General features: G+C 42.8%; 1 pseudogene; it reads left to right on the forward strand.

Annotated features, from left to right (window-relative positions):
• The first annotated feature begins 20,378 nt into the window (after window positions 1-20,378).
• LOC100355087 (proline-rich nuclear receptor coactivator 2-like) lies at window positions 20,379-23,845 on the forward strand (annotated as a pseudogene).
• Window positions 23,846-24,140: the final 295 nt, after the last annotated feature.

Below are 24,140 nucleotides of genomic sequence, written 5' to 3' on the forward strand. Positions count from 1 at the left end.
ACACTTCCTTTGTCTAAGGTTGTTAGAAAAGCTAGAGGGATTCGTGTGTGTGACAGAACCCTGTGAGCTCTGAAGTGCTGAGCGGCGTGTGGCTGTGGAGCTGGAGAACCGACTCTCAAGCCTTCCCCGACAGCACAGGGCTCCAGACATACGCTGGCAGCATTCAATTATTCATTTGTTCCATCCACAGATAGTCATCCGGAGTCTCCTAACTGTCACAGGCAACTGTAAGACAAAGGTAAAAGAGACAGAGTCTTGTCTTTGAAAGGTCAAAGCCTGGGAGAGGAAGCAGAAGATCGCAATTCACTGCAAAGCGGAAGCCAACAGCACAGGCAGCCGCGGCGGCAGGAAAGGAGGAATCATTCACTCAGCTTGTGGGCGTCAGGAAGCCCCTGTGCTGTGTCTTAGAGGAGCAGTGCCCGTCAGATGGGTAGCAGGAATGCACCTTCCAGGCAGAGGGAATGGTGTGATGTGCTACATTTGGGGAGGCCAGGACTCCTTGGCACCCAGACAGCACTTGGGGACAGGTATGCATGGGGTCAGGGAAGAATGGGCCCTGAATCCGTACATAAGGAGTGAATTCTCTTATGGTTCAGCCCTGGTCTGCCCTTGCCCCTTCCTGCCCTGTCACTGTGGGAAGTTTTGGTGCCATGAACAACTCTGGGTGGGGGTGGGTGGGTGTCCCTTCCTGATTTACTTCCTGCAGCCCTCCTACGGGAAAGGGATTAGACTCACTCATGGGGGCTGCTCTTCTCACTTGTCTAAAGGAAGAGACATTTTTACACATGATTTTGCTTTCAGCAAGGATTGTTTTCATGCTGAGAATTCAATAAAACCGAATTCCACTGTAACAGCCTAAGCAAATCACCAAACAAGCCTGGGATTAAAAGTGATGGGAGTGCGCGCTGCACAGAAGGCACGGGAATCTAGATAAAGGAAAAAGAAAAAGCACAACAGCCTAGAAATATTGCACCTCCCCCCCGCTTTTCTGTTTGCTTTTCCTTCTGTTCTTATCATGTACGTTCTTTGTGTTGTTTCTGATTCCCAATTCGCCTCCCACCCAACAGCCTCCCCACCAAAGATTCCAAGTTATTAGGAAAGGAGAGTCCCAGGCACAGGGGTCTTTGTTTCCTTGTCATGGGTTGAGGATTTTCTCATCTGGATGAATGCTGGCCTTCCCCCAAAATCTCCACCTGTCCCAGAGGAGCTGGCTGGGGCTTATGTCATCTGCATAAGAGTTTCCCAAAAGCATTAGGTTCATGGACACCTTAGCACCTAAATAATTTTTTTCATGGTATTTCTAGACTAAAAAATATATCTAATAGTTCTATTTGTTAAAGTAGAGAAATTATAATACATTAACAAATATTTATGGCCTGCTAATTTCACAGCCATTTAAAAAATGCTAATTGAAAATGAGATAATATGTGTGATTCTTAGCCACAATCACTCACTTGTGGGATGAGAGGGCCCCTGAGCATTGCCACTGCATGATTTCTCATCTGACAGAATCATCGTAGACACCACCACTCTGCTCTTCTGTTCTGTCTGATTTTCATGTGTGCTTGTTTTTTAATTAGAACAACTATCAAAAACCCACTTTGGCAAAGATATAATGTCACCAGATGTTCTATGCTTTTAATTTTTGCTTCTCGTTGTTTGTTTCAATATAGAGATCAGTATATTTTGGCCTGTGGGCCAAATCCAACTTAACCACCTGTTTTGTAGGGCCCATGAGCTAAGAGTTTTAATTTAAATTTTTGTTTTTAAATGGCTGGAAAAATTGAAAAGAACAATAGTATTTTGCAACACGTGAAAATGGTATGAGCTGCAAACTTCAGGGTCCGTAAATAAATTTTCACTGGAACAAAGCTCATTCATGCATCCATGCGTGTGCTCCCTCGGTTGCTTTCTTGGGCCACGACAGCAGAGTGTGTTGCTGTGACAAGTCTCACCCAGACCTGTCTTTGCTTCACACTGCCACTCCGCACCTTACACATCACAGTGAACTCAGTTATAATTTGACAGTGTTTCATGTGCCATATATATATCACCAGACCCTGGCATCATATTACTCATTTTGTTACTAACTGCTTATTCATTATGTCAAAATGAGACAAAAAAGAAGAAAAAGTGCAGTTCAAATGTCACCCTTTGAAGGCACATTAGGGTGTTTATTTTGTTGAGTTGGATGGCAAATGATTGTATTGGAGGTTGAATAACACAGTATTTTTACTAAAAACTCAATACACGTCATCGTAGCCAGATTCAGTACTCTCACAATGTGCCTAACTCACAAGACAGCAATGGCCTAAACAAGGAGAAAATTTAAAATAGAAAATCTCTTGGGGCTGGAGTTGTGGTGTAGTGTGTTAAGATACACCTGCGATGCTGGCATCTCATATGGTTCAAGTTCTGACTGCTCCACTTCTGATCCAGCTCTCTGCTAATGTGCCTGGGAAAGCAGTAGAGGATGGCTCAAGTGTTCGGGCCCCTGTACCAACATGGAGAGACCTGGAAGAAGCTCCTGGCTCCTGGCTTTGGCCTTGCCCAGCCCTGGCTGTTGGGGCCATTTGGGAAGTGAACCAGCAGATGGAGGATCTCTCTTTTCTCTCTCTCCTTCTGTAATTCTGCCTTTCAAATAAATAAAAAAAGAGAAAACCTCACCACAGTATAATTTCTTCATAGAAACAAACAATGCCCCAAGGAGCCATGCATTGCTCACTGCCCAGAGCAAAGGAAAAAAAAAAAAACAACAACAAACAATGGAAATGAAACTAAAGGCAAAGTCAGTTTCCAAGTGGCTCCTTTGTTAGTCAAGCAAGGAAGGCAGTTTACTAAAGGTAAGTCATTGCTTTGCATTTGATTGGCAGCCAAGGATACAATGACAGAATAAACTTATTTAAGACTACCAACATTGCAGCCAGAATACTTGTATGAAAAGTTGGAGGATTTGGGAGCAATATCCAAGGCAAATGATTTTAAGTAATTTTTTGGGGGGTTCTTGTTAAATTGACAGATGTTACCAACACTTCTCAGTTATTTGTTATTAGAGCAGTCAATGCTGATTTTTAAAGTGATGAGGGATTAGTCTCTATTAGCCAACAGGTAGAGCTGGGCTGGACTGAAGTCTCCTCAGAGAAATTCTGATGAGAATACATTCAAAGAAATTGAGAACACACTAACACAACCTGAAGTGGAATCTGATAAGATGTGTTACAACTGATGATGGTAAAATATTTTAGAGCAGAGAGAGACAAATTTACAAACTTTGTGAAAATGCAAAGTGTTGGTGTTTATTATCATGAGCAGGTACGATGAAGAAAATATTTAATTATTCATGTTATTGAATCAGTAATGCCAAATGTTAAATTTCATTTGCTCTTTAAAGGAGTGATTTAAAAATTATTTATTTTAATTTTATTCAAAAGGAAGAGAGACAGATGAAGAGATATCTTCTATCTACTGGTTCACTCCCCAGATGCTTGCAACAGTCAGTGCTAGGCCAGGCTGCACCCAGGAGGCCATAGCTGTATTTGGGTCTCCCACATGGGCGGCAGGGATCCATGGAGTTGAGCTGTCATCTGCTGAATCCCAGGGATGCATTAGCAGGAAGCCACATTGGCAGCAGAATAGCTGGTGCTTAAACCAGGCACACTGCTATGGGATATGGGTGTCCCAAGCAGTGACCTAACCACTGCACCAAATGTCCGCTCCTTCATTTGCTCCTGAAGACTTAACCATTTAAGTTCTGTAAAATATTGCCAAAAATAAAAGCTGAATGTTTTGACCTGTTTTTTTTTGAAAGATTTATTTATTTATTTGAAAGTTAGAGTTACAGAGAGGAAGAGAGAGAGATAGAGAGAGAGAGATCTTACATTCACTGGTTCATTCCCCATATGGCTGCAATGGCCAGGGCTGGGCCAGGCTGAAGCCAGGAGCTTCATCTGGGTCTCCCATGTAGGTGAAAGGGTCCAAGCACTTGGGCAGTCTTCCTCTGTTTTCCCAGGATGATTAGCAGGGAGCTGGATTGGAAGTAGTGCAGCCAGGACTTGAACTGGTGCCCATATGGGATGCCAGTGCTGCAAGCAGTGGCTTTTCCTGCTTTGCCACAGCACTGGCCCCAATCCTAGCCTGTTTTACCACATATCAGTTGCATGGCTCAGCAGTGGTAAACTTTTTTAGTCAAGATGAAAATTTTTCTGAAAGAAAACTGCTTCAACTACTTTTGCTGAACAATGCATAACTCTGGAAAATAATAATTTTCAAAACATTTTTAATTTATTTATCTTCACGTATTTGAATGACAGAGGAGAGGGAGAGAGAAAGAGAGAGAGAGAGAGAGAAGGAAGAAAAAGAAGAGAGAGAGAGATGCTCCATCTGTTGGTCATTCCCTAAATGCCCTCAATAGCTGGGGCTGAGCTAGACTGAAGCCAGGAGCTGGGAACTTAGTCCTGGTCTCCCAGGTGGGTGGCAGGGACTCAAGTATTTGAGCTATCGCCTTCTGCTCCTCCCAGTGTGCGCGTTGCCAGGAAGCCGGAATCAGAAGTACAGCCAAGGCTTAAACCAGCCCTGATTTGGGATGTGCAGGAGTTTGGAGCAGCATCTTAACCACTGCACCAAATGCCCTGTCCTAGAAGTTAGTTTTTTGCTGCAGACATGAATGAATGAAATCTAAATTGGCAAGGCCAAACAATACCGACATGTGAATCTTACGTTGTTATAAAAGTCATTTTGACAACTAACATTATTTGGATTTTAAAATAGCATCAAGCTACTTTGTGTACTTGCAGTGATGTCAAATATCAAACGAAGAGGTGATACTTCTATTTCTATGGAACGCTACAGTAAGTTTAATTTCTAAGCTTAGACTGCAGCTCCAACAGCATTTTTCAGACCTCAATGCAAGAGCAAAGGAAAGGTCCGCATTTCCAAGGGCACTTACCTGTGCAGTCAGGGGCTTCCCTGTGTTTCAGCTGCAGGGATTCACCTGCAGGTGGTGACGTCTGAAAGCCATGGGGACAGTGAATAGTCTTACAGAATTCTGGAAATTTTTTTCAGAAGGTGAACATCCTTAGTTAAAATCGTATGCTCATGAATGTATATTAGCTGTGTGAAAATAATCAAGTGACTATATCAAGTCTCATTATAGATCAATGTTGAACACCTGAACAGTTGTAATTGATTTCAGTGATAGAAAACACTGACTTAATTCCCAATTAAGTGAAACATTACCCTCTCCTCAAAAAAGAATGTAATTCTTCTCAGTAATAGATCTGTATTAGGCAAAAGCCCTATTCAATTGTTAGATTTTGAATTTCACCCACAACAATTCATAGACTTTTTTGTTTTTTGTTTGAGACTACCTACAGATATCCTTGATTTTGCCCGTTGGTCTGCAAGTCTGAAATATTTACTATCTGGTCCTTTACAAGGATATGAAAGAATGGGCAGATATATTTGGCTTATTATTCTTGAAATGAAAAGTTACATTATCAGATTAATCACTTGATCATAAGTTAGTCATGTATTGCAAGAACAGTCACAAACATTCATGTCAGAGCTGGCTAACCGGGCTAGGAGAATGTGTGTTCTGAATCCGAAGTCAGCAGAAGGTCATCAAGCATGAAGCCTGCAGAGAGCACAGGACAGTAACTGGATGAAGGGTCTAGAGACTCAGATTCCAGGGGTCAGACAACAGCAATCCGGACCCCGCATGGGAAGTGAGCTCATATGGAGCTGATGCTTTGCTTATTGAGCCAGCCTTTTACTTGGTAGAGGGAGCTGCATAGGTATGAATAAGTCCAGAGTCCCCTGTTAGAAGATCGGATCTTGGGGCCGGTGCCGCGGCTCACTAGGCTAATCCTCCGCCTTGCGGTGCCTGCACACTGGGTTCTAGTCCCGGTCGGGGCGCCAGATTCTGTCCCGGTTGCCCCTCTTCCAGGCCAGCTCTCTGCTGTGGCCTGGGAGTGCAGTGGAGGATGGCCCAAGTGCTTGGGCCCTGCACCCCATGGGAGACCAGGATAAGTACCTGGCTCCTGCCATAGGATCAGCGCGGTGCGCCGGCCACAGCGTGCTGGCCGTGGCGGCCATTGGAGGGTGAACCAACGGCAAAGGAAGACCTTTCTCTCTGTCTCTCTCACTGTCCACTCTGCCTGTCAAAAAAAAAAAAAAAAAAAAAAAAAAAAAAAAGGAAGATCGGATCTTTAGCTGGAGTAAGGGAAATAAGTGGATGGGAAGGGGTGAGGGAGAGGGGCTCTAAGTAGAGCACTTCACCTTGGGGAGAACAAATGGGGAAAACCGTGCATTGATTTTTTTAGGCAAATCAGTAAAGCAAGTGCCCGCAGAGAGATGGCTTAACTAAAGATCCACAGTCTAAAATATCTGTAATTTAGTTCAAAAACCAGAAAGTCCGGTTTCTTTCTCTCCCTCATTCCTACTTTTTACATGAAAAGAAGAAAACCGGGACCAAATTATAGAAAACCAACATCTTTCCATTACAGCTCATTTTATGTCCTTCACCTCATAGTCTGTCTGCCATGTACATTCTGAGCATAATTTCTGGGTTCATCCAGGCTCCAGGTCCTGCATCAGGGTCTTTTGAGGCCAGCTTCTGCCAAGGAGATCAGATCCAGACAGCTACCTGGTAGACAGGACCGAGAGGACTGGCAGTACCTTGTGGAATGAGAACTCTGATGGTGCAAGCAAGCAAGGAGGTCCCAACCTAAGAGTCAGAACAGGCAGAGCTCAGAGAGACAAAGTCAGACGCCAAGAAAGCTCAGAGGCAGCCAAGTGGAAACCACAGCGTGTCTCGGGCTGGCTGGGAGGTCCAGGGAGAATGAGGAGATGCCACAGTCGCAGATGTGCTGGTTGGAGGGTGTGATAGGCAGGGGGAGGCTGCCAAACTGTCTTCAGGGCACGGGACATGGCGGCAGTCCTGTCTCTGCCTAAGCAGGTAGGCAAGGGCACACCCTCCCAACGGAATGTGGCGGCAGAAGGCAGCAGGGAGGGTAATCTGTCACTAGAAACCACGATGCTTTCGGGAGCTCGAGATTATGATCAGAACTCTGGATTCTTGTGACATAGTTTAAAATGTTCTGCATGATACGGATCACCTCACTGTCCTTTGTCACGGAACCAAAAGCCTGGTTTTCTTTGTTCCCACAGTGAACTGTAGTCAAGGTATTACTATGCCCACTACTTGCTTACTTGTAGTTGTCTGTACCCTCTAATAGAAGGTGCTGACTGGCGGCTGTCTGGCGATGCTCTTCTGAGGAAGACTCCGGTGTCCTGCCTCATTCCTCATTTATTGGTTTCTTAAATTGACTCAAGCACAGCAGCCCAGGCATCTTTTCTTTATCAGGCTCTTGCTTTATAGGAAAGAAACAACAGCAGATCACAAGCATTCACCTCTCATGGAAAGAGATGGAACGAAGGTACCATTTGTAGCACCTGACTTCCTTGGTAAGAAACTAAAGTATATAAGCATGTACTTCCTCAAAAAAACACAGTGAATTAATCTTTTAGGACCACATAAAACTTCCAGCCAATTGCCACATATCCTTGTCCAGTGAATAACATGTCCAGCTTCTACTTACTGCTTAGGAATGGGCCAACTTGGCAACAGGTAACCACAACATTAAAAAACTATGTTGTCCCATGGATTACCTTTCAAGGTAAAGGAAAATGGTACAATTATAGTGGGAAAAATCTGCAGACAACACTTTAACCAAATGATCAAACTTAACATGAACTGTGATGGAACAAACCGATCGTGTGGGTCTCCCACTGTAAAACCTCCAGGGCCTAACACCTATTAAATACCTGTAGTGCTGCCAAAACGCACTTAGCTTGAATTGAATCATAAGTAAAGACTCAAGCAAATCTAAACAGAGGGGCCTTCTGCAAAGAAGTGGCCTGAGGAAGTTCAATTTCATTTAAAAAATCCTTGGAATTACCAGTGTGTAGAGATGTGCAGCTTGTCACAACACCTGATCTTTGGTTGTCCCGTGGATAGAAAAATCAGCACCATATCTTTGGAACAACTGAGGCAATTTGAACCTGGTTGGAGTGCTAGATAAGAGAGTGCTGTCAACTCTAATTTTCCTGAGTTTAAGTATAATTTATTGCGGGTTTGGAGGAGATGCTGTGTTTGAGAAAGAGATGGTAAAGTATATTGGGGCAAAATACCATGGGGTGGAGGGGGTAGGAAGTGGGAAAATGAGAGGGAGGTGAAAGCCAATGTGTAGAAATGTTAATGGGTGACTCCAGATGAATGGCAAACAATATTAACGGAGCTTTGGTTACAGTTTTTCTGTAGGTTTGTCATTTTTCTAAATAAAAAGTTAACAAAATAGAGGAATTCACATAATAATTCTACTTCTATGAATTTATCCTCAGGAAATAATTACAAAATTGCATAAAGATGTGTATGCAAGTACATTTGTTTTAGCCTTACTTATTAAAATGGAATGCTGGAAATAATCTTAAGTTTTGAACCATAGAGGAATTGCTTAAGTAAATTATGGTGTTACTTTTCTAAATCTATGGCCAACAATATTATGTATTATGGCATTATTATTTTTCAAGATTTATTTATTTGTTTGAAAGTCAGAGTTACACAGAGAGAGAAGGAGAGGCAAAGAGAGAGAGAGAGAGAAAGAGAGAGAGAGAGAGAGAGAGAGGTCTTCCACCCGCTGGTTCACTCCCCAGATAGCCGCAATGGCCGGAACTGTGCCAATCCAAAGCCAGGAGCCAGGAGCATCTTCTGGGTTTCCCATGTGGGTGCAGGAGCCCAAGGACTTGGGCCATCTTCTACTGCTTTCCCAGGCTATAGCAGAGAGCTGATTGGGAGTGGAGCAGCCACTACACAAATTGGCGCCCATGTGGGACACTGGCACTGCAGGCCGTGGCTTTACCCACTATGCCACAGTGCAGGCCTCTATGACATTATTTTAAAGAGTGCTGTTACTTGACATGGAAAATATAATGTATCACTAGCAAAAAATTGACAAAAACATATGATGTATAACCAGACATCTCTAAAAATATATACACATATATATATATATATATAAATAACCACGCGTAATGAACACACTGAAAACATTAAAAGGACATACATGGAATGTAATGTTTTATTGAGGCTGAGATTAATTTTTAGGGCGTGTTCTTCTGTGTTGATTGTATTTTTACTTTTGAATATGTATTTCTGTTCCTTATAAATGTGACTAAAATCTTTGTACATCGTATACAGTAACTCCCAGCTGTAGATACTTGGGTTTTCTTTGCTATTTGGAAATATCAGTGTGCAGTGTGTCAAATCCTCTGAATTTTTTTATGACGCATCATACTGTTAGTTACCTTTCCTTCTGGAGTTCCCGGTTGTGCTCAGGCAAGCACATTCTGACGCTGTGGTTGTTCGTGCTGACATAAAGGGACAAACCTCCAAAGCAGTGCCCGACATTTGCCCACCTGGCACTCTTCTGCCTGGGTAAGTGCCAAGAAGGGCAGATTTTCTGAGGGAAATGGTTTACCTAACAAGACAGGCCCAACTTGTTACAAAGGACTTTACCCAAAAAGGAACTTTCGTTACCATTACAGAATCATCTGCCCCCAGTGTGTATGTGGGGGTGAGTACATCACCATGCTCTTCTTCCTCCGGAGATGAGAGAAGGTACCGGAATGACAGCCTAGAAAAATATTCTGCATCCTGGACCATTTCTGATATTAGGGATGCTAACATTAGACCAAAGATGGAAGCAATAACTTTATACTCATTGCAATCTCATTTTGCCTTCTGTGAAAAGAAAAAGTAGTATCACTAAAAATAGTTTCTATGGTTCGCCCCCACACCACCTGAACAGGGCCCAAAGGAAGGGCCTTATCACCTCTAAAAGGAAAAGTTTCCACTGTGAGGAGTCTGCCCTTTTCAAGTCAACAAATGCTTTCTGCAATGTCAGCTCATGTTATTAACGACATTCCCTAGCTGTGCTTAAGGAGAAGGAGATTTTGCATATATCTTTTGGAGGAAAACACCAAACTCTTACATCATCCCAAAACCCAAATTTTAAGGGAATGTCACATCTACTCAAAGAAGTGGGCAAATGTGACTTGGATGACAATGCCCCCTCTCCTCGCCCCGTCCCTGATACAACCCCTCTTCAGATGGTTCAGCCTGGACGGGTTGACTGTGTTCCACACAGGCTGCAGGTTGGCTGTCTGCAGGTGTGGGCAGCTCCTCCGGACATTGTTGTGATATGCTGGCTCATACCGGCCTTCCCATAGCAACGCTCACTCTTCCTAACAGTTGCTTTTCTACTGATTTGTCCTCCACGTGCACCATTGAGCACCCATTGTAGTTTGTAAGGGAAGAGAAGGTTCTAGTCAATAGTGACTGAGACCATCCACTCCCGAATACAAGAATTGTTCAAAAATTGTCCTCTGCCCTTGTGACTTGCACCTACTCATTTAAGACTGAAGTACTGCAGTCTTTCCTTTTTATTTATTTATTTATTTTTATTTAGTAAATATAAATTTCAAAGTACAGTTAATGGATTACAATGGCTTCCCCCCCATAATTTCCCTCCCATTCACACCCCTCCATCTCCCGCTCCCTTCCCATTCCATTCACATCAAGATTCATTTTCAATTATCTTTATATACTGAAGATCAATTCAGTATATATTAAGTAAAGATTTCATCAGTTTGCACCCATACAGAAACACAAAGTGTAAAATACTGTTTCAGTACTAGTTATAGCATTATTTCACATTGGACAACACACTAAGGACAGATCCCACATGAGAAGTAAGTACACAGTGACTCCTGTTGTTGACTTAACAATTTGACACTCTTGTTTATGGTGTCAGTAATCTCCCTAGGCTCTAGTCATGAGTTGCCAAGGTTATGGAAGCCTTTTGAGTTCACAATTGATCACACTGATAGGTCTAAGAGTCAAAGGGATCACACAAACAAGTCTAGTGTCTGCTAATACTAGCTGATAGAATCAAAAAGGGAGAGAACGATCCATCATGGGAAGTGGGATACACAGTAGACTCATAGAATGGCAGATGTCCTAAATAGCACTCTGGCCTCAGAATCAGCCCTTAAGGCATTCGGCTATGGGTGAAGAGCCCATGAGAGTATTTTAGGCATGGAAAGCCAAGACACCCTGGGGGGAAAAAAAAGGAAGACCTAGGCCGGCGCCGCGGCTCACTAGGCTAATCCTCCGCCTAGCGGTGCCGGCACACCGGGTTCTAGTCCCGGTCGGGGCGCCGGATTCTGTCCCGGTTGCCCCTCTTCCAGGCCAGCTCTCTGCTGTGGCCAGGGAGTGCAGTGGAGGATGGCCCAAGTGCTTGGGCCCTGCACCCCATGGGAGACCAGGAAAAGCACCTGGCTCCTGGCTCCTGCCATCGGATCAGTGCGGTGTGCTGGCCGCAGCGCGCCGGCCGCGGCGGCCATTGGAGGGTGAACCAACGGCAAAGGAAGACCTTTCTCTCTCTCTCTCTCTCTCTCTCTCTCACTGTCCACTCTGCCTGTCAAAAAAAAAAAAAAAAAAAAAAAAAAAAGAAGACCTAAATGGAAGATCTCTGTGAGTGAGATCCCAGTGGAAAGAACGGGTCATCAAAGAAGGAGGTACCTTTCTCTGGAGGGAGGAGAGAACTTCCACTTTGACTATGACCCTGTCGGAATAAGATCGAAGTCTTTCCTTTTTATAAATGTGGTAACACACACACACACACACAGAACACACAGAATTTACCCATTCAGCCTTTTTCATGTACGCAGGTCAGCGGCATTCACACTGTTGTAGAACCATCACTGACATCTGCCTCCAGAGATTTCATTGTCCCCAGCTGAAACTGAGTGCCCGTCAGACTTGAGCTGCTCACTCATTTTCATGATGTCTTTTTTCACTGAACGTGATGTCTTCAAGGTTCACCCGTGTCGTGACATGCATCAGAATTCCCTCCCTTTTGAAGGCTGAATAATCTTCCATTCCAAGGCTGGACTACACTGTACTCCCTTTGTCTGTGGAAGGAATCCTTGTATAGCCTGTGCCTTGTGGCTGCTGTGAGTCTGATGCTATGGACACAGTTTCTGAGGCTGTGCTTTCCATGCTGTAGGAGTGTGTACCCAGGAATATAATCACCAGATCGATGGTAATTCTATGTGTAATTTTTAATATTAATATTTATTCATTCATTCATTCATTCGTTCAAAAGGCAGAGTGTCAGAGGAAGACAAAGACACAGAAGGAGAGAGATCTTCCATCTGCTGGTTAACTACCCAGATGGCTGCAATCAGGAGTCTGGCACTCCATCTGGGTCTCCAAATGGGTGACAGGGCCCCAAGCACTCGGGCCATCATGCACTGCCTTCCCAGGAACATTAGCTTCAGGAGGAATAAATCCTGACCTATGCACTCAACCAAGGACGAGGAGAGAGGAGCAGGAGCAGGATGAAGGTGTGGGTAGAGGTGGGGAGAGACCCAGGGCAGGTGAAGTGGCTAGAACTGGGGAAAGTGAGTTCCTACAGCTGACCTCCTGGGACTGCCCAGCTGTGCCTCTGGCCAGCGTTTGAATCTGTTGCATTGTACAAGAGTGGGAGAGAGACCAAGTTTAGTTAAAAATCACAGTCCTAGCCACTACTCTAGTGAAGAGAGCTATCTCCAAAGAGCTATCCATATGCAGTGTCTGTGTGCTGGTGACATGCTAAATCTGAAACATGAGCTTATTTTTCTTTAAGATTAAAATGATAAGCTACAGGTATTTCAGGAGGAAAAATAGGAGTACTTCGATGAGAAAAATATTAAATGTTTTAAATAGAAAATAATAAAAGGGTGCCTATCTACTTACTACTGATGCTTAATACACATTAATAATTTGCTTCAAATATAGCCTTCCTGTTTAGGGAAAGAAAAAAATATATCACAGGTGCTGCCCACCTGCTCCTCATCCCATTCCACCTCCGCCTTCCTCAGAGTCCCAGCCAACCCGTGTAGTGGGTATGTAGCGTTCCACAGTTATCTCTGCATTTCCTGTATGTGAATAGATTTATAAATGATATTTTGGTTAACGAATGTATAAATGTTATTGTACTGCATAGATATAGATATCAACATATTCATTAATTGCTTTTGAGACTTTTTTCATGTTGTTGTATTCGATCATTTTAACTACACAGTGTGCTCTTGTATCAATTTACTTTCCCGTTCTCCTACTCAGGTACAGTCAAGTTGTCTCTACTTTTTTTTGTCCTTTGAAAAAAGTGTTATCAACAGATTCTTCCTATGGCGGGGGGTGGAGATGAGTAAGTTTTTCTAGAAGAATTGGCAGTTGGAAGGATTTGAAAATCTTTATATCACTGGGTGTTTCCAATTGTTGTCTTAAGTGATTTTAATGACTTATATTGTTACCAGCTGCTGTGGAAGAGGTGGGATTTCTTCAAACTTGCTATAAATACTTGGTGTCAGCAGGTTTTCATATGTTCACATATGATGTTGCCCCCAGATTGGAGATGACTGCCATTGAAAAGGTGGTTTGTTACCCGCCAAAAGAAGGGGTCATGCCAGGGGCTATGTTGGGAAGCCCCAGTGTTGGTCAGGAGGCAGGGGGAGAGAGGGGTGGCTTGGGCAAGAGCCTTTATTGTGGTTTACCTGGAAAAGGCAAGGCAAGGCAAGGCAAAGCAAGGCAAGGCAAGGCAAGGCACGTCAGTAGTTTTCAGATTGGTTGCTTAGAGTAATTTAAATTTTTAAAAATTTATTTATTTGAGAAGTACAGGGGAGAGAGTGGGGGGGAGAGAGAGAGAGAGGACACCCATCTGCTTGTTCTCTAAATGCTTACAGTGGCTCTTGCCTGGCGGATGACCCCAGGATCCACAAAATCAATTCAGGTCTCCCTTGTGAGTATAGAAGTCTAGCTACTTAACCATCACTGCTGCCTCCCAGACAGAGTCTGCCCTGGGAGCTGGAATCAGGAGGTAGAGGTGGAATCCAGGCACTCTGATATTGGGATGCAGGCATCCTAGCCAGTGTCTTAACCACCAAGCCAAACAGCTGTCTGCAATCTGGGTAATTTTTGTGAGCTCAGAAGCCTAGGTGGTGGGGCTCTAGTTGTCTGGGAGCTGGGCTTGGGTGATGAGTGCCTCCTGGGGTGTACCAGCCAGATGGAGGAGGTGGTTTGGAGTTTGGGCTCAGAATTCTAGCTTGCACACAGAATGCATGCTCATGAGGGAGCTGTCTCTACAAATCATCTATCGTGGGGAAGGACAGTTATTCCCTGGTCAGGCTCCAAGATGTCACAGTTCAAGAAGGCAGCAAATAGTAAACACATAAATTTTTTAAACATTAGCCAATCTGAAGTCTGAAATGTTTCTCATTCTTTTAATTTGTATTTCAAGTAAAAAATGAAAATTAAGTTAAACATGTTTCAATGTGTATTTTCTTGAGTGAGGTTAAATCTATCCATATGTTTATTTTCATCTGGGTTTCCTCTTCTACGAGACACCTGCTCTATCATTTGTGCATTTTCATATTGAGTCATTTATTTTTTTCACATTGACTTACAGGTGAATGGCCAAGGTACTATGCATATATATCCATCATAGACTGCAGTGGTTACATCTGCTTTTTCTTATTTGTAGCTTCATTTCCCTTTTCTGTGACATCTTTTGATATATATATTCATTTTTAATTTTAATGTCAATGCATTTATCAATATTTCCCCTCAACATTTATGTTTTTCTGCATCTACTTCAATATATGATTTTTCATCAGGAAGAAAGGTTTACATAATTGCTTTTCAGACATTTTAGTTTTTTTTTTTTATTTTTTGAGAGGCAGAGTGGACAGTGAGAGAGAGAGACAGAGAGAAAGGTCTTCCTTTTCCATTGGTTCACTCCCCAATGGCTGCTCTGGCTGGTGCACCACGGTGATCTGAAGCTAGGAGCCAGGTGCTTCTCCTGGTTTTCCATGCTGGTGCAGGGCCCAAGCACTTGGGCCATCCTCCACTGCCTTCCCAGGCCACAGCAGAGAGCTGGCCTGGAAGAGGAGCAACCGGGACAGAATCTGGCGCCCCAACTAGGACTAGAACCCGGTATGCCGGCGCCACAGGCAGAGGATTAGCCTAGTGAGCCGCTGCACCGGCCGACATTTTAGTTTTTTAAAGTAACTTTGAAAGCTCTAATGAACATGTAATTTGTGTAGTGATTGAATCTGATCTGTTTCCATGTGGACAGCCAATTGTTCTAGCACCATTTGTAAAAAGGTCCATCTTTTTTTTTTTTTTTTTAAGGTTTTGTTTATTTATTTGAGAGGTAGAGCTACAGACGGAGGGGGAGACAGAGACAGGTCTTCCATCCACTAGTTCACTCCCTAGTGGCCACAATGGCCAGAGCCAGGAGCTTCTTTAGGGTCTCCCATGTGGGTGTGGGGGTCCAAGCACTTGGGCCATCTTCTACTGCTTTCCCAGGCTATCAGCAGAGAGCTGGATTGGAAGAGGAGCAACTGGGACATGAACCAGCACCCATATGGGATGCCAGCACTGTAGATGGGGTCTTAGCCTAGTATGCCGTAGCGCTAGCCCTCAAAAGGTCCATCTTTAATGCATTGAATATTAATAATCTGTAGTAAGGCCTAATTGTCGTTTCTTCAGTAAATGTTTCATAGACATTTAAAACCTGTTTTCTACTATTAGGATATAGAATGTGACCATATCAATAGGATATACCTTATTAATTGCATAAATTAATTTTTCTATAGCCATTTTTGTTATTTTGGTAGATTTGACCCATGATCAATTGAGAGAGATACATTTAAATTATCCTACATCTACTATTTCTGTTAACTTTTCCATGCATTTCATTTTACTTTGTGACTGTTGCTGATTCACTGCTTGATATGTAGTCTTTTTTTAATGAAGATTTTATTTATTTATTTATTTATTTGAGAGGCAGAGTTACAGACAGTGAGAGGGAGAGACAGAGAGAAAAATCTTCCTTCCATTGGTTCACTCCCCAGATGGCCACAGTGACCAGAGCTGTGCAGATCCAAAGCCAGGAGCCAAGTACTTCTTCCTGGTTTCCCATGCGGGTACAGGGACCCAAGGACTTGGGCCAACTTCTGCTGCTTTCCCAGGCCATAGCAGAGAGCTGGATTGGAAGTGGAGTAGCAGGGACTAGAACCAGTGCCCATATGGGATGCCAGCACTGTAGGCGGAGGATTAACCTATTGCGCAAAGGTGCTAGCCCTGATACATAGTCTTAACTTCCATATCTTCATTGTGTGTTTCACTCTGTGCTATTTTAAAGTGTGTTCTTTGGACTTTCATTTAACAGTTTGTCATTATTTGAATATTATTTTATTATTTTACTGGACACAGGATTGATGCCTCTGTATTGCATTTCTTGATTAAACTTTCTTGGTTTTGTTCTGTGATTTAATCTGAAAATCAGTGTTTTAAAATAATTGGTGAGTTAAACTTTTTTTTACATTTGTTAATATGAAAGTGATGCTTATCTTATTTGTGTCATACTGTGTAATGTTTTGTTTTGCTTTTACGTTTTTAAAATATTTTTAAGATAATTTGGCAGTTTCTTACAAAACTGAGTAAACTCTTACCATATGATGCAGCTATTGTGCATAATACCCAAAGGAACTGAAAGCTGATGTCCATAAAAGCCTGCACATACAGCTGCTTATAGCAGCTTTATTTCTAATTTCCAAAACTGGGATGCAATCAAGATGTTTTTCAATAGTGTGAATAGATAGATAAGCTACAGTACATCCAGACACTGGAATAAAAAGAAATGGGGTATCAAGTAATGAGAAGACTCAGACAATCCTTAAATGCATATTACTAAGTGAAAGAAACCAGTCTTAAGAGGATACACACTGTGTGGTTCCAACTATGTGACATTCTGTAAAAGGCCTGATGACAGAGACAGTCAAAGAATTAGTGATTGCCAGGCATTGGGAGGGAGTGTGGGAGGGATGGACAGAGAGGACACAAAGGATTTTTAGGACAGTGACGTGGAGCTCTATGATACTTGAGTGGTAGATACACGTCAGTACACATTTGTCTAAACCCTTACAATGTACAACAGCAAGGGTGAACTCTGATGTAAACCAAGGACTTTGGGTAAGAGTGACCTATCCATGAAGGTTTTTTGTTGGTCACAAATGTTCCACTCTGGTGCAGTGAGGTTGATGGCAGGGGAGACTACATGTCGGGGCAGGAATGATACTGGAAACCTCTATTTTCCATTCTATGAACCTAAAACTACTCTACAAATTAGTCTATTAAAAATATATTACTTACTGTGTGACCTGTTAGCTTTGTTTCTTTGCTCAATTCCTTTGATAATTAGTAAAGTTGTGATTTGTATTCTAAGGTTACTTTTATTCCATCACATAATTACCTCAAAACTCTATTTTCTTAAAGAATATTTATGAGTTCCCTTCCAAGAACAATCATAAAATTAGCTTGTTTGCATTTTCTCTCCAGTCCTATTCCTTAACCACCTATTTTTGCTTATTAATATGATTATTCATAGTTTTGTCCTATTGCGGCATATTAGGAATGTTTATACTTTAATTACACTATTAGCTCTAAGCTATATTTTAAAGCTCCCAGTTATTTTAGGTTAAACATTTAATGAACTTATTCTAATCTTGGAGATTTCTACTTCCTGTCTTTCTACAATTCTACTAACTGAAGCCTTCCTATTGTCAGGGGACAGAGCACACATTAGCCCGCCACCTCAGTCCTTGCATCTGCGTATATCTTTGTTCTATATTTAAATATCTCAGCTAATTTTTTTCTGTTATTTTCCTAACTTGGTTGGCTGAGATTCATCCTTTATCAGTGTTCTCAGGAAGACTGATGGGCACAATGATTCCTGAGTTCTTGTGTGTTTATCCCTGTGTGTAGTTTGTACCCTTGAAAGACATATTCTGGTGGCTGCAGACCACCTCTGTGACTCCTCTGTGTGCGCAGTGCCTCTCGCTTTACCTGAGCCACGCAGGAACCCCGCGGCCTTCTGCCTGCCCCTGCTCCTTCAGGGTCCCACACTTGCTGTTGCAAGCAGGGGTCACCCCGTCACCTGCTGTTTCCCCACCCCGCCGTCCCCTCGGAAATGCATTGTCACTGGAGTTTTCCCCTGGGTTAAACGGCCATCCTCTCCTCTCCTCTCCTCTCCTCTCCTCTCCTCTCCTCTCCTCTCCTCTCCTCTCCTCTCCTCTCCTCTCCTCTCCTCTCCTCCCCTCCCCTCCCCTCCCCTCCCCTCCCCTCCCCTCCCCTCCCCTCCCCTCCTCTTCCATCCCTCTTGAGTGGCTTTTTGTCCCAAACCAGTGGCGATTGGCAGCTTCCGTACATAATTTGTAGCTTGTGGCTTCTGTCGCTTAGCTTCACAGAAATTTTTGAGTTTGCAAAATGGCTTTGTTTCTCCTTATTGGTTTTTGATGACTTCCAGGAGGGGAAGGGAACATGCTGACTCACAAAGATTTGTTTGTACTCACGTTCAGAAGCTTTGGAGCGCTGAGTGCATGGCTTTCTTTTCAGTGTACTTTTGGATGTTTTCTTCTAATTTTATTGCTTTATGGTCACAGAACATGGTCGAGATGATAATGATTCAATCACATTGGCTGAGAATTCCTGCTCAAATTAGCGTGATCAGCTTCTGTAGGTGTTCCATGTGTACTTAAGAGGAAAATCCGTTTTCTAATTGTGGGGTGCAGGCTTCTATAGATGTTTGTTAATTAGGTTTGTTTATTATTTTGTTGATATTTTCACTATTATTTTAATTATTTTTTCCTGCTTATCCTATCATTCGTTAAGACATATGTTAAATTCTTCACTATGACTATAGATTTGACTATTTTTCCTAGGAATTAAAAAAAATTTAGTCCAGGTTTTGAGGTATATATTTTTAGAGATTTATTTATTTATTTGAAAGTCAGAGTTATACAGAGAGAGGAGAGGCAAAGAGAGAGAGGTCTTGCATCTGATGGTTCACTCCCTAATTGGCCACAATGGCCAGAGCTGTGCTGATCCGAAGCCAGGAGCCAGGAGCTTCTTCCGTGTCTCCCATGTGGGTGCAGGGGCCCAAGGACTTGGGCCATCTTCTATTGCTTTCCCAGGCCACAGCAGAGATCTGGATCAGAAGTGGGGCAGCGAGGGCTTGAACCGGCGCCCATATGGGATGCCGGTGCTTCAGGCTAGGGCATTAACCCACTGAGCCACAGCGCCGGCCCCCATTGAAGTATATTGTTAAGGTCAGATAAGTTCATGTACAATTGTAATAATCTTCCTGGTGAATTTATTCTCTCTTCCTTAAATGACTCTCTTTAACTCTACTACTGCTTTTTAATTTTTTTTTGCATTTAAGTCATTTCTTTTGCTTAATGTTTTCTTAAATAACTTTATAAAAATGCAGATTTATTTTTATTTTTTTTAATATGGTTTATTTTTTCTACTTAAAAGGTAGGGTTTCAGAGAGAGTGAGAGAAGGAGAAAAAGGAGAGAGATCTTTAATCTGCTGCTTCACTACTCAAATGTTTGCAATAGCCATGGCTGGGCCACATTGCATCCAGGAGCTCAGAATTCCATATGGATCTTCCATGTGGGTGGCGGGGAACCAAATATTTGAGCCCTCATCTGTTACCCTACAGAACCCATTAACAGGAAGTTGGATCAGGAGCAGAAGAACCAGGACTTTAACCAGGCACTCTGAAATGGGATGCATTCTCATTTGGGATATGGGGATTCCAGGTGGTGGCTTAACTCACAATGTGATGTCACAATGCCCATCCTTTAGTGTTTTCTTGATACACACACACACACACATACACACACACACAGTCTGTAAAAAGTTGGTAGAAAATGCACACTATGAAAAAATTATGTATAAATTTCAAAGATAAGGAATCAACCAAGGTTTCCATTAATAGATTAATGTATAATAATGCCTAATAAAAAGTGATACACACACAGGGGCATATTATTCAGCCATAAAAATGAAATACTGTCATTTGCAATAAAAAGGATGGACCTAGAGGACATTATGTTAAGTAGAATAAACCAGTCAGAGAAAGACAAACACCACATGGTCTCCCTCACATGTAGAAGCCAAGAGAGGTCAATCTGAATGCAGAATAGTAACTAATAGAGCCTAGGAAGGGGGCTAGGTTAGAGTGAGGCTGGATAATGAGGGTCAAATCAGAGTTAGACTGAAGGAATAGGTAGGAGTGTTACCCAGCACTGAGGGGTGTGTGGTTCACAACAAACTATTGTACATGTTCTGAGCAGTTAGCAGAGACAGGCCCACGGCTCCAGTAAAAAAGAATGACAAAGAGGAGGAAATGTTAGGGCCGGCATCATGGAGCAGTCGGTCAAGATGCTGCCTGTCGCTCCTCCCTCGCAGAGGAGCGGCACCGGACCGGACGCTGTTATTCCCTTTCAGTCGGTTTTTTCTACAGTAAAGCAAGAACAAGTAAAGAGAAGAAAGAAAGAACGAGATAACGAACCCCCCAGCGAGCTCTCCAACCAACCCCTTTCTCTGTAACCCTACTTTCATATAAATAAATAATTCTAAAATAAAGAGGGGAAGATGCTGATTTTCCTGATTTGATCAGGATCAGTGTATACATGAACTGAAATGTCACACTGTATTCCATAAATATGTACAGCTATTATTAATAATTTTGAATGTTAAGATTTTATTTATTTATTTATTTATTTGAAAGGCAGAGCAACAGAGAGAAAGAGACACAAGAACACACACAGAAAGACAGAGAGAGACACACAGAGAGGGAGAAATCTTCCACTAGCTGGTTCACTGCCCAGATGGCTACAATAGGTAGGTCTGGGCCAGACTGTTAACATTAAAAAAGTTATTATAAATAAGAATATTTTATAAATGTATAAGGTTATATTTGGTTACTTTTAGTTTTTTTTTTTAAGATTAATTTATTTATTTGAAAGTCAGTGTCACAGAGAGAGAGGAAGAGATACAGAGAGGTCTTCTATCAACTGGTTCACTCCCCAGATGGCCACAATGGGCAGGGCTGAGTCAAGCTGAATTCAGGAGCCAGGAGTTTCATCTGGGACTCCCATGTGGGTGGTAGGGGCCCTAACACTTGGGCCATCTTCCAGGGCTTTTCCCAGACCATTAGCAGGGATCTTGGCTGGAAGTGAAGCAGATAGGACTCGAACAGGAGCCCATATGGGATGCTGCCATCACGTCTCCACTTATAGTGGCTTTTTAACTGTTTTTCAAACCTAAGAATTTTCATGTATATTTAATTCTATTGTGTTTTTAAGTTGATTGTTTTGCTATCTGCTGTTCCTAGGGATGTTAATTGCTTTTAGTGGTGTCTTCTTGCTCATAGTGTGTTATTCCCTCATATGTTTTATAGGCTTTGTTTGTAGGCTCAGCTTTCAATAGAGCTTTATCTGGGGGAATTACATGTGGAATAGCTTGTGACTTTTTCTTAAAATGATTTTGTGTTTGCATCCGTCTAGAACTCCAGTGATATCAAAATTCTGAGGCCAATTTTCATGTATTAATATCTCTAAATATTCCTTAGGGATCTAGGCAGCATAAATTGGCATTTTATGATTTAGCTTAGAAGTTTCCGGACTATCTGGAAAAGGTCAGATAGTAAAAATGTTGGGTCTTGTGGGCCATACAGTCCCTGATGCAAATATTCAACTCTGCTGTTCAGCAGTCACAGATAATATGTAAACTACTGGGCATGTGGTTGTCCAGCAAGATTTGCTTACAAAGACCAGTGACAGATGGCTTTGGTACATGGGCCATCATTGGCTGGTCCTTACTCAAGTACTCTACAAATCCAAATTTTCAGTTCTCATGGGAAACTATTTTATAAACCAGAGCTCAGGGAGAGACTAATCTTACTGTTGCATTTTCTGGCGATGCTGGATTTCTAATGAACATTTGCACTTAGCGTCATCCTTTTGAAGGTTTTCTGGTTTGTGCAGAGTTTCACCTGTAGCCCCCTGCTTCCTTGTGGTCTCAAGTCTGGTTGATAATAGGACAGGAGTTGTATACGCAAACCCTGATCTGTGTGTGGGGTGTTCTCCAGTGTTCACGAGGCATTGAAAACAATTCACAGAAACAAAAAGTCAATGGTTCATCATTTCTTACAATGTTTTTTTTTTTAAATCACTCATTCTTAGATTTATTATCAAACCAAACAAAGGTCTGAAGTGTTCCAGGAGACCTTAGAGGTAGGGAGTGCTCACTTGGGGACAGAATGGCTTGGTATCATTTACAAGCCTGTTTAACTTGTAATGACTTGCGCTGTCAAATGCACATTGCACACTGAGAAGTATCCTTCGTTCTTTAAATTTTTTACTCCCCCACACAAAGAAAACTTTTATTTAAGGAATACAGACTTCATGTATTTCATAAGTACAATTTTAGGAATATAGTGATTCTTCCCACCATACCTGCCCTCCCACCTGTTCTCCCACCCCTCCCCCTCCTCTCTCTCCCTCTCCCATTCCCAGTCCCATTCTCCACTAAGATCCATTTTTGATTAACTTTATACACAGAAGACCAACTCTATACTAAGTAAAGAGAACAACAATTTGCATGGAAAAAAAAAATCAAAACTGAATCCAGACCAAACCAAACAAAAACTGTTCCTCAACAGTCAAGACAAGGGCTATTTAAAGTCATCGCATTTTGATTTTGTCGGTAGAGGCGGGAGGCGGACGTCGGGGTGGAGACACCAGGCGGTCAGCTGCTAGCTGGTCAGTGTTTGTGGGTTGTTTGTTCCGTGCCTCATCTCTGCCTGGAAAGGGAGGGAGGCCTCTACACCGTAGTTCCGAGCGTGAAGTAGCTAGAACTTCTCTCACACTTGTGTGCTGAGACTCAGATGTTGGCCTCAGCTCCTAGCTGAACTTGGCAGACTGGCCCATGAAAACTTCTGGACTGAGACAAAGGAAAGGATTGGCCAGAAGCAACACCTAGGATCCTGGGCGTGGCAGCACAAGGCCAGGTGGTGGACATCCCGCAATCTGAGAGGCAGACTGCAGGGTGACGAAGAAGCTGAAGAAGGGTGGTGGAGAGAGGTGTAACATTCCAGCCCCTCAGGCTAGAAATAGTAAAACCAACAGCAGCTTAACAGACGAAAGACCAAGCATCAGAATTCCCAGATGAAGATTGTTTGTAAGACAAAAGAGGGGCCAGCGCCGCGGCTCTCTAGACTAATCCTCCGCCTTGCAGCACCGGCACACCAGGTTCTAGTCCCGGTCGGGGCACCGGATTCTGTCCCGGCTGCCCCTCTTCCAGGCCAGCTCTCTGCTGTGGCCAGGGAGTGCAGTGGAGGATGGCCCAAGTACTTGGGCCCTGCACCCCATGTGAGACCAGGATAAGAACCTGGCTCCTGCCATCGGATCAACGCGTTGCGCCGGCCACGGCGGCCATTGGAGGGTGAACCAATGGCAAAGGAGGACCTTTCTCTCTGTCTCTCTCTCACTGTCCACTCTGCCTGTCAAAAAAAAAAAAAAAAAAAAAAAAAAGACAAAAGAGGACATGATTACAACTCATCAGTGGCTTCATGACAGACCATGCAAAATGGAGGGAAGGACAAAAACTTCCCAAATAATCAAAACTGGAACTCGAACTTGACAAGTCCTAGCTTACTTGTCAAGCCACAAGCCAATCAGAACTATGCTGGAGCCAAATTCAGTGGGCTGCCACCACCAAGGGTTCTTCCCAAACCACCAAGCCACTGGGTTCCTGTTTCCTTTAATCCTTCAGATAAAGAAATAATGACATTTCTACTTAAAACCGTACTTAAAGTACAGGTATAAAACTGTTAAGTGCTAATGTTTAAATTGGCCTGAAACAAACTTGACTAGGGAGTTTACTCTATTTGTGTAAAACTGATTAGTATGAGCATTTATCATCTCATTTGTTTTGTGTGCACTGTGATACAATGGTAGTATCAGTGCAACTTAAGGTAACTAAATAATTGTACTTCCTACTCAGTGTCCTCAATTGAGTAACTTTGAAGTGAAACCATTCAAATTTGGATTCTCTTTCATTTAGATTTAGGGGAGGGCAAAAGAAATAAGTTTTCTATTGTCTGTTGGGGGGAAAGTAGTT

This window comes from Oryctolagus cuniculus, chromosome 8, assembly GCF_964237555.1.
Source record: "Oryctolagus cuniculus chromosome 8, mOryCun1.1, whole genome shotgun sequence".
NCBI lineage: Eukaryota > Metazoa > Chordata > Mammalia > Lagomorpha > Leporidae > Oryctolagus > Oryctolagus cuniculus.